A 10,529-nucleotide genomic window follows, 5' to 3' on the forward strand; every position below is an offset into this window, starting at 1 on the left:
CATAATTCCCAGGATCCCCACGGCACTCTTTTTATCGTCTTGGTAATCCTATTTTCCATTCTTTCTGAACTTACGTTGTTAATTTTTGGCACTCTTCGATATCCTTGTTTGTCATTTTTTTTTTTCTGTATGTTGTCAGGAGTATTCTCTGCATTCACTTGATTCTTAAACAGCTTGTTAGCTGCGGTGAGTCAAGGCCCGGTCCACCAAATCCTTTCCTTTTCATTCAGGCTCAGGATCCTTGGGCCTGAGTATCCCGAAAAAGACACCCTCACAGATTTCAAAAGCAAAGGATTGGTGATTTGCACAATCAAAAGATATTATTGTTTTTAAAATATAAGAAGTCATCATTGACAATATATTAGTATGGTAAATAAATGTTTTATTCTTGATTTCGTTACATAAATACTTAAGTAACCACTTACCTATTGGAATTTTATTTTAAAGAACTAATTCATTGAACAAAATTATGTTACTATACCTACTCAATCCTATTCACTGAAATAAATTATAGTTTTGTCATTTTTCTTACCATATTGTCCTTCAATACATGATGCAAAGTCATCATTAAGCCACAACCTACTCTGCTTTCCAAGATTTCCATTTGATTCAAAACGAACAATTTTTTCACCCATTTCTTGTAGTAGATCATGCATCCCCAAAAGTTCGTTGCCGTACACGGATATGAGAGATTTTTCCATGAGAACACTTATGCCAATTGTTGCATGAAAACCACAATTCCCTAATATATCTATTACTTGATTTTTCTTCCAATGTCTGAAGAAACATGCAATATCTAAGAATATTTGCTTCGTTATTTCCTCTAGTCCATCGTAACTTATTTTAAGCATATTAAATATTTCTCCTTTAGTTTTTTTGAAACTGGGCAGTGCACTTTGCCATTCATCTATTGTTCTTCCAACCAAAAAGGAACCCAAAATAACAAGAGCTAATGGAAGGCCATTAGCATATTTCACAACTTCTAAGGAGAGTTGCATATAATCTTCTTGGGGTTGCTCATTTTTGAAGGCTTTCAAAATGTTTTAAAGCATCATCCTTATCTAATCCATTGGGATTATATCTGCTAAGCACTTCATGTTGGATTAACACATGTTCATCTCTAGTTGTTATAATGATCCAACTCCCTGATCCAAACCAATCATGCGGCAAAAATAGCCAAATACCACTATTTTTCGAAATTATTAGTGTTTTACCACTGTTTGAGAAATATTTAGCAATCTACCACTTTTTTAAAACTCGAGTTTCTATAACTCAAGTTTGACATGGAACTCGAGTTTAAGAAAATCGAGTACCATAAAAAAAATGCCACACGGAACTTGATTATGTGGAACTCGAGTTCGTTGCAATGTGTTACTTGAGTTTAAGACACTCGTGTATTATGTAAGAACAATTCCCGCTTCCACAACACTCACACAGTCAACAAATGTGGCTATGTGATTGCACTCACACAATCAACAATTGTGGCTGTGGGTTTCTCTTTTTTCTTTCTTTTGTCAAGGTCACGTGGGAACAGGTAGTGAAAAAGGTAGTGAAAGAGTTTGAAACACAGGCAGAACTCGAGTTCCAAGTGAACTTTTTTAAGAAACTCAATTTTCATAAACTTGAGTTCCATGTCAAACTCGAGTTTCAAAAAATGGTACATAACCAAATATTTCTCAAATAGTGGTAAAACACTAATAATTTCGAAAAATAGTGGTATTTGGCTATTTTTGCCCATCAAATGGGGTATTGATAGGGTCTAAAGATATTTTTAACGCGAAAAGGAAAGTTGTAGAAATCAGTTATAAGTTTTATACAAACTCTTTATTTTATTTATTTTTTAACTTCAAATTTGGAACTTTTGAAAAAAAAATTACAAGGATTTATTTATACTTTATAAATAGATAATTTTAAACTACTATCCACTATAATCTTTCAAGCCTCAAATCTTTCCTAAACATGACAAACGGGTCGGGTCGATTATACAAATTAATGGGTTGCATGACCTATGACTCTTATTCAATTTTTTCAAAATTGGGTCAATTTCTAATATGATATGTATTTTTTTGCATGCAAAAAAAAAAAAAAAAAAAAAAACCTTGATAATATTGTGTTTATCATCTTTTCGATACAAATAAGAGAAACAAATAAACAAAAACACTCAAAAATAAAAAGTTAAATATAATACATAAATTCTTAAGTTTATAAAATTTAATGTTCACTAAATTGAAGCCTTCAAATCCCTGCTCATTAAGGAAATAATCTATAATGTTTGAAAGAATAAAAGAATTCCCTTTGAAAAAAAAAAAAAAAAAAAAGACTCAACCCATATGATCTGGCGATGCTGACCTGGTTGCCATTTCATTCTGTTAGATCTGTTTTTTCGGGTGCAAAAAATTCTTATAAAAAATCTAGTACCATAAAAAAAAAGTGCACAATTTTTGCTATAATACTCCATGTTGCTGATTGTGATTGGTACTAAAAAAGTTGTGTGTTTAAGTGAAAGTGACAAACAGTCAATCAATTTATTATGTTAGAGAGTTGTGACAAAAATTGTGAGTTTATTTATGGTAGTAGAAGAACTCATATTTCTCTTTCGGATTTGGATAGATTATGGAGTTGAGATATAGTCTTGTCGGGTCAAATTAAAACTCTAATGTCAAGGTTGCCATTTCAATTCTAAACTCTAAGAGTATCAGCATCCCACAATTCTAATTCTATTCTATTTTACCATTCCAAAAAGTCACTTTATCATTATACCATACCATTTTACAATACCTCAAATATCCCAAACTTTTATTTTCCTATTCTACTCATTAAAATAATATATCTACGTAATAAAATAATATATCCCAAAATTATATCTTCTCTCTCTCTCTCTCTCATTTTTAGCTCTCTTCTATCTGCAACTTCCGCTGGAGCCTTCATTTCCGGTGAGGTTCAAGAAAAAGACCATTGAATAGGTTCAAGAAACTCAGAAATCATTCAAAAAAAATCCAACAATAACCCATCAACTCAAACACCCAAAACTTTATAGATCAACCAAAAATGCATCAATCAACAAAACCCACAAACAAAAAATCCTAAATTTCTATATGCAACTTCCACCGGAGCCTTCATTTTCGGCGAGGTTCAAGAAAAAGACCATTGAATATTTTCAAGAAACCCAGAAATCATTCAAACAAAATCCAGCAATAACACATCAACTCAAACACCCAAAACTTCATAGATCAACCAAAAACGCATCAATCAACAAAACCCACAAACAAAAAAATCCTAAATTTCTATCTGGAACTTCCGTCGGAGCCTTCGTTTCTGGCGAGGTTCAAGAAAAAGACCATTGAATAGCCCAGTCTCGCATTTCCTAGTGGGGTTCATTTCCGACGCTTAGTCTCGCACTTCCATGAGAGGTACAACTCGGCTTGCCTGCACTTGTTGAGAGGAAACCACGTCGGAAAAAGCTTAAACAAGCCGCTGATCATACCATGCTGATTTGGACCCAAAAAACCCAGAAATTGCCACCATATCATGCCGATCTCGACTTCCCCAGTCTCACCTCCACACCGGATCCACGACCCACACCAGAATAGCCCACCGTGAGAGAGAGATGTGATGAGAGAGAGAAAGAGGCCGTTGTGGAGAGAGAATGGAGATGAGAAACAGAGAAGAGATGAGAGAGAAAGAGAGTCAAATATGTGAATAAACAAATATTATTTTGTTTTAGAATTGCACTGTAGCACTATTGTAAAAAAATTTGCAATAATTGGCAGTAGCATTTTTTGATGGAGAGGATTTTAAAGCTTAAAATGCTAAATTTTCCTTACATTTGGGTTTAGCTTTGTCCAGTGCTGATACTCTAATATCAAGATTCATTTTGGTCAGTGGCACATACAAAATACAATTGAAACAGTGCCTGGCGTCTGGCCATCGCGGACGTTGAAAATAGGAAGTAGACTGAAAGACTAGAAAGATTTTTCAACAGTGAATTATTGTAATGATAAACACTAGTCGTGCACAGAGGTGGACCCCATAGATCAATCATTTTGTCTCATAGATAGAACTCATAAACGGATCGATGGGTTTATGATTTGTCCTGATTGGGTTTAGATTGGATTTGGGTTTGATCCTGCTGGCTGGACCAGATTGTTATTCTTGTGACCCTTTCTTTGAAACATGAAACATTTTCCCTCTTCGGATTTCTAAGGCTTCATTTGAATATTTGCAAAGTCTCTACAAACTACTGAGGAAATTGAAATGAATTAATGGAATGATCATAATTGAATGTATTTAAGTAAGGAAAAAACATGAAAAATAATAGAATTTCATTAATCAACCCATTTAATCCAAATAAATAATGTACAATAATTAGAAATATATCCATTTATTTAATCATTAATATTTAAATGGACGAACGGATCTTTATTAATACAATCCACAAGAGACAAAGGTACAAAAACTAGTATCTCGCTGCATCAATTGGTCTCTTTCCCTGCTGGTAGTATTGGAATAAGTATCAACATAATTCTTCACCTTTTTGTATAGCCTCGGCCTTGAGTCATTGACCAGCCTGCCAATTGGTTCAATCTCTTTCTCAGAGTCGGGAGAACTTGAACACTGCCACCGAAATCCTCTCCCTTTCTGAATTTGTCACTACTCTGTGCACTGGGCTCTTGAATATTCCATTACTCATTATCTGTGCATCATATGAAGCCCATTGTATCATATGAAACCAATTCTAAAACAAATTTATAACTTGGGTCATCAAATGTGAACTTGGTGTGAGTGTAGATGTTGATTACTTTTGAATAGCTTAGAATATATAGTTGCTAGACACTGGGGGGTTAATTAGTTGAACATGTGAAAGTCTCAGTACGTAGCTATTACCTCTGCTTGATCACCTATATTTATAAGAAGAGCCTGAGGAATGACTGGAACTCTGATCCACTGGTTGTCTTACAGGAATTGGAGGCCTTCCACCTCTTTGTCTTGCAAAACAAATGTGATTGCTGATCCATCTGCATGTGGTTTAAGGCCAAGAACAAGATCAGGCCTTGGACATGGAGGATATAAGTTAAATCTTGCAAACATTGTTGATCGTTCTCCCATCTGCTCCAAAAAGCAGTTATCCGCCAAATTTAGTGACTTTGCCATGGCTTTGAGGATGACTTCAGTTATGAGGCTCAACTCCATGGTATACTTGAGTAAAATATCCCTGCAGTTATTTATTTATTTTTATTATGTGTAACTGATCAGTTTGACTTATAGTATTCAACCCGTATTTTCTATGGATGGAGAGCCAGCCATTCACGGCTGCCACCACCATATGTTATTATGGATGATTGTAGTGTTTTTTGGATGCTATGGAACACAAAATCAAGGTAGGGGAAAAGTGATTGTGTTTTAGAGATCTAGAGGTGTTTAAATCATTTTTGAGACAAGTAGGGAAATAATTACTAGTGAAAACTCTATGGAATAAAACAAAAAAGATTAAATTATACTTTTTCCTTTAGTTTGAGATTTTTTATTGTGGTCCACTAAGTTTGATTCAATTTTCACAATTTTCCTTTCATCCATCCTGATAACTCATTTCAGCGTTAAGTGTCAACAAAACGATTTTTTTTTTTTTTTTTTAAATTTAAAATTTTCTCCTCTCTTAATAGCCATATTAGTCACTCAGGAGATGGAAGAATCATTTTGAATACAAAATCAAATATGGTAGACTAAAATACAAAATTTCAAACTTAAGAAATCAAAATGAAAATAATTTTAAACTTTATAAGTGCATGTCAAAAGTTTATGCTGTTGAAATTTGTAATGAATGACCATTAATTGCTGTTGTATTCTTTATGCAGAAAGGAACATAACGTGATTTGATTACCTGAAATCTGTGGGATTATCAGGCCAAAATGTGAACTTTCGCTGGTCTTCTGGGTTTATCATGAGAATCAGTCGGTCAGTCCAATCAAGTATTTGATGGCTTAGTATTCTCAAAAAAAAAAAAAAAAAAAAAAAAAAAAAAAATGATGGCTTGAAAAGATAAGTTCGATGTTGTTGGCTTCTCTGGAGTATTTACGCTTCTCATCCATTGGAAGTGAAAAGAATTGCATGGTAACTTCATGGACTTTGTCTAGAAATGAACTTTGTGATTCCAACATTTATTGCCTGAAACTCCAAAACCAACTCTTGAGTATGTTATTAGAATGATGAAAGGTCTATATTATTTTTTGGCTGAAAGATGACATGAACGTCAACTTAGAGGAAGGTTGGTTTTTAGTGGAATCAATTTTATTGTTGGTTTTTTAATATAATAAATATTTAATAGATAATATTTTATTATTAAATATATAAAATAAACAATCAATATATGTAAAAAAAAAAAAAAAAAAAAAAAAAAAAAAAAAAAAAAACAAACAAACAAACTAGCAGTATTAAACAAAGAAGTAATTGTAGCTTAGTTAGAGAGCCTAAAATTGTCATTTAAATTTGAGTCTCCATGTCCAAATATGACTATGTGAACCTGATAACTCTATATATATAGGTTGCTGTTAGTCAGTAAGTGCAATGAAATCAAACCTGAAAGCAACCCCATGAACTGAGAGCAGACCGAAGCTTCTCTAGCTCTTCTACTACTGTGGCCACCGAAGATTTGAGGTTACCAAGGTCTATGACTGGAATTTCAGTCAAAGGAGTATGAACATCAGGCACTCCTCCTGTACTGTTTTTATAAGCATAATTATCTGGTGGCTGTCCACCGTTGATGACCAGTTCTTGGACACTTTTTGACAGTAACTCTTCCTTGTTTATAAGCACAAGGAACACTTACACAGAGTCTTGGTTGATGTTATCTCTAAAGAAAAGCACATGACGCAGCATGGATACTCATAAAACACTAGGATACAACTATTAATGTGAAAGTACCACATATGCATTTGTGGCGGTTCTTAATCGCCGCTATAGATTTTTCAGGATATGTCATCTCATTGCGGCAGTTTGATTACTGCTGCTATAGGTGTACTTTTTTTAGTGCGATTCATAATTTTATTATGAGCTACTATTAAAAAAGGCCTAGAATATCATAAATTTTTTGTAGTGAAGGTGAATCATACATGGCCTTATAAAAAAGTATTAACACTTTCCTAGTGGGGTATTTTTTTTTTTTTTGCCCTCTTTGGCTAGCTATGCTTTAAAAATAATTTAAAATCAATTTCATTAAAAATAATTAATTTTGTCAATTTAAAGATAATCGGAAATATTTTGACAAAATTGTTCACAATTAGTTTTACTTTAGTGTTGTGGGAGGAACAAATCTATCCCCAATAAGGTATTGTCCATTAATTTTGGGATGGGCAGGGTCGACCCTTGCTCCCACTCGCACAGATTTGCTTAATCCCACATTAGGGAGAGATACCTCTCACTCTTGCCTTATAAGCATTGAGCCTAATGAAGGGTGTACCAATCATATGTAGATCACAAAGTGAGCGAGTCTCAAAAACTACACTTGGTGTTTCATGTGATTGTTTTTAAGGTTCCCCCTTAAACCCCAAAAGGCGCCTTTTTGTGGGAGGGTACCTGATTGGAGAAAGATTCGTTCCTCCCATGAGTGCTATGCTATATAAATTAATAATTTAAATTGTGCAATAAAAAGCTTTAGTTGATCCTTGAACTATGTGATAGAGTTTAATTTGGTCTCTAATTCCAAATCATCAATATCTATCAATCAATTAATATCAATATCAATATATCATATTATATATAATAAAAATTGGGCTTAGTCGCTGTGGTTATGCCACATGACTTCACCAAATTACAGAAATTTTAATATATTTTTAGATTTTTAAAGAATTAAAAAAGAATAGTATACTACCAGGACTCTAATTCATTTTTATCATTAAGTAGTTTATCTCTTTAGAAAAAATAAAGAAAAAAAAATTGCTTCACATCTGCTTCATGTAAGATTGTAGGTATAGATTAATATTAGATTAATAAAAAAAATATTATATAGTAAGCGTAAAATAAAAGCTGCTTCATGAAAGATTGTATGTAAATTAATATTAGATTAATCAGGATTCTAATTCATTCTTATCTCTAATTTATTGTTATCATAAAGTAAGTGTATCTTTAAAAAAAAAAAAAAAAAACTACTTCCGTAAGTTTTTTATTTTTTTATTTTTATTAACTTTAACGTAAACAAAAAAAAAAAAAATCTAATAACAATCTAGCTGATAATGTTAACTATTTTTTTGGGATAAAGTATTTTTTTTAAAAACTAATATGTAAATAACCTAAACTTCTTGATTAGGTAACTTCAAGAAGTTTAGAGTATTTGATTTTTAGAGTATTTGATTTTGGTGTCACTACAACAAAATGTATTTTTAGTGACGAAATATAGATTTCGTCGCTAATAATGAAAAAAAGTATAACATTTAGCGACGAAAAGTAATTTTCGTTGCTATTGGTCATTTGAAATTTGGGCACCAGCGAGGGAAATTATGGAGCGAACTTAATTACTCTATAGCGACAAAATGTTTCGTTGCTAAAAGTTGAAATTTTTAGTGACGAACAATTTCGTCACAGTAGGTGTTGCTATGAATAGTATCAGCGAAGAAAATCATTTCATTGCTGAAAGGGAGCATTAGCGACAGAAAATAATTGTCTCTGAAAATAATGATACAAAATAGGTATTTCATTACAGAGTTTTAGCGACGAAATCAACATTTGTCACTAAAAGTATATTATAGTGATGAAATATATGTTGTCGCTAAAAGCGTACTAGAAATATGGGATCTTTTGCGATGGAAAATTAAGCAATAGCGATGAAAATGTTCGTTGCTAAAGCCAATACTATAAATAAACCCAGTTCAGATTTTTTTTTCTCAAACCCTTTCAGTTTGCACTGTTTACTCTCCCTCTCTCTTTGCGCTGTTCACACTCTCCCTCTCTCCACTGTTCTCCATTGACCTCCATCGCCGCCGTTGAGGAGCTCACCTTGTTGCCATGAGGATGCACTGACCATCACCTCACCGCAGTGAGGACGCCGTGGGTCTTCGACATCGTTGCTCGTTGCACACAAAGCCACAGATACAGCCACACCTACCAAGGCTACATGTAGTTTTTCATTCTCCAACTTATTGTACAGTTTTTTTATTTAGGCTTCTATTTTTCTACCTCCAATCATGTAGGTATGTTTTTTTTTTACTCTGATTTTTTATTATAATCAATTAACTACATTTTATGTATTTGTTGCCTTTTGTTTAAGCTAATTTCCTTATGTTTTTATTTTTTTTTGAGGGGGTAATTTCCCTATGTTTGATCTAATTCAAATGTTAATGGTTTGATCCAATTTAATTATTTTGTTGTCCAATATATATGTAAATTGTCGTAGTAAATTCCAATCATAGACTATTAAATTTACATACAATTTTGCAATTTATATGATACTTTTTTTTAAACTCTGTTTAATTTTTTTTTTTTTGAAGATTTCAAGCATCCTAAGAAATGTTTGTAATCTAGATGTAGAACTTTACATTTAAAAAAAAAAAAAAAAATTAGAACAAAGGTTTTATCCCTCGAATAGTTCTATCTTTAAAAAGTGGCCAATTTTATGTTAGTTTGTCTAAAAATTTTAATCATTAATATTATTGTTAATAATACTACAAATCACTTATATTATGGATTCATTAGATATAAAATTCATATGCGAATAGTTTGATACATGTAACTACAAATGATATTATAGCACTATTGGTATGTTAGAAGATAATTTTGTATTAAGGTGCTATCATTTTATATTTGATGGTTGTTATACCAATGCAATTTATTCCTTTTGTTATAATAATTACTTATTTGGTTATAATAATTATATATATTCTACAAGTTTTAACATAAAACTGTGCAACGCACGGACATTACATATCATATACTATATAATAAAAGTTGGGTTTATAAATCGTGATTGTGCCATGTGGGTTCACCAAATTGTAGAAATTTTGTTAGATTTTTAAAAATATATATAATTTTTTTTTTGTTCTTATCTTCTTCTCCTATAATTTCTAAGTTGATAAAATTTTTATTTTGAATAAAATCCTAATTCTTCATCTAATCCTTTTATTATTAATTTATCTATAATTTCTAAGTGATTTATTTAATTAGCAATAGGAGATCTACTTCATTTATGATTTATGAGTTTTAGCATTCTAGGGGATTAGAATTTTGGTTTCACACTAATTGTTCATATCAACATTAATTTTTTTTTAAAAAAAAAATCATAGTACACGTATACAACTACTAATATCAACCTTTAATTCTATTTTTTAATTTTTTTTAAACACCTCATGGATAGCAAAATTATAATTGTTCTTATTGATTTTTTATATACATCTCTATCAATTCTTAGATAAATACAAAAATTTAGTTATTGTTATCTTTTATTTAAGTTATATATGATTCTTAATTAAACCGTGCATCGCATGGGCATAATACTAGTATATATATAAAAGCAAAAATCTCATGTGGGAATGCATGAGATCTTG

General features: G+C 31.8%; 1 protein-coding gene and 1 pseudogene across 1 annotated transcript in view; both read right to left on the minus strand.

Annotated features, from left to right (window-relative positions):
- The window catches only part of LOC126715482 (jasmonate-induced oxygenase 4-like), a 48,782-nt gene extending 42,151 nt beyond the window's left edge, over positions 1-6,631 (minus strand). The window contains exon 1 of the mRNA XM_050416095.1: positions 6,574-6,631. The gene's annotated coding sequence lies outside the window, so the exon portion shown is untranslated. The remainder of the gene's footprint in view (positions 1-6,573) is intronic.
- LOC126704581 (codeine O-demethylase-like) lies at positions 4,457-6,106 on the minus strand (annotated as a pseudogene).
- Positions 6,632-10,529: the final 3,898 nt, after the last annotated feature.

Source organism: Quercus robur, chromosome 2, assembly GCF_932294415.1.
Source record: "Quercus robur chromosome 2, dhQueRobu3.1, whole genome shotgun sequence".
Taxonomy (NCBI): domain Eukaryota; kingdom Viridiplantae; phylum Streptophyta; class Magnoliopsida; order Fagales; family Fagaceae; genus Quercus; species Quercus robur.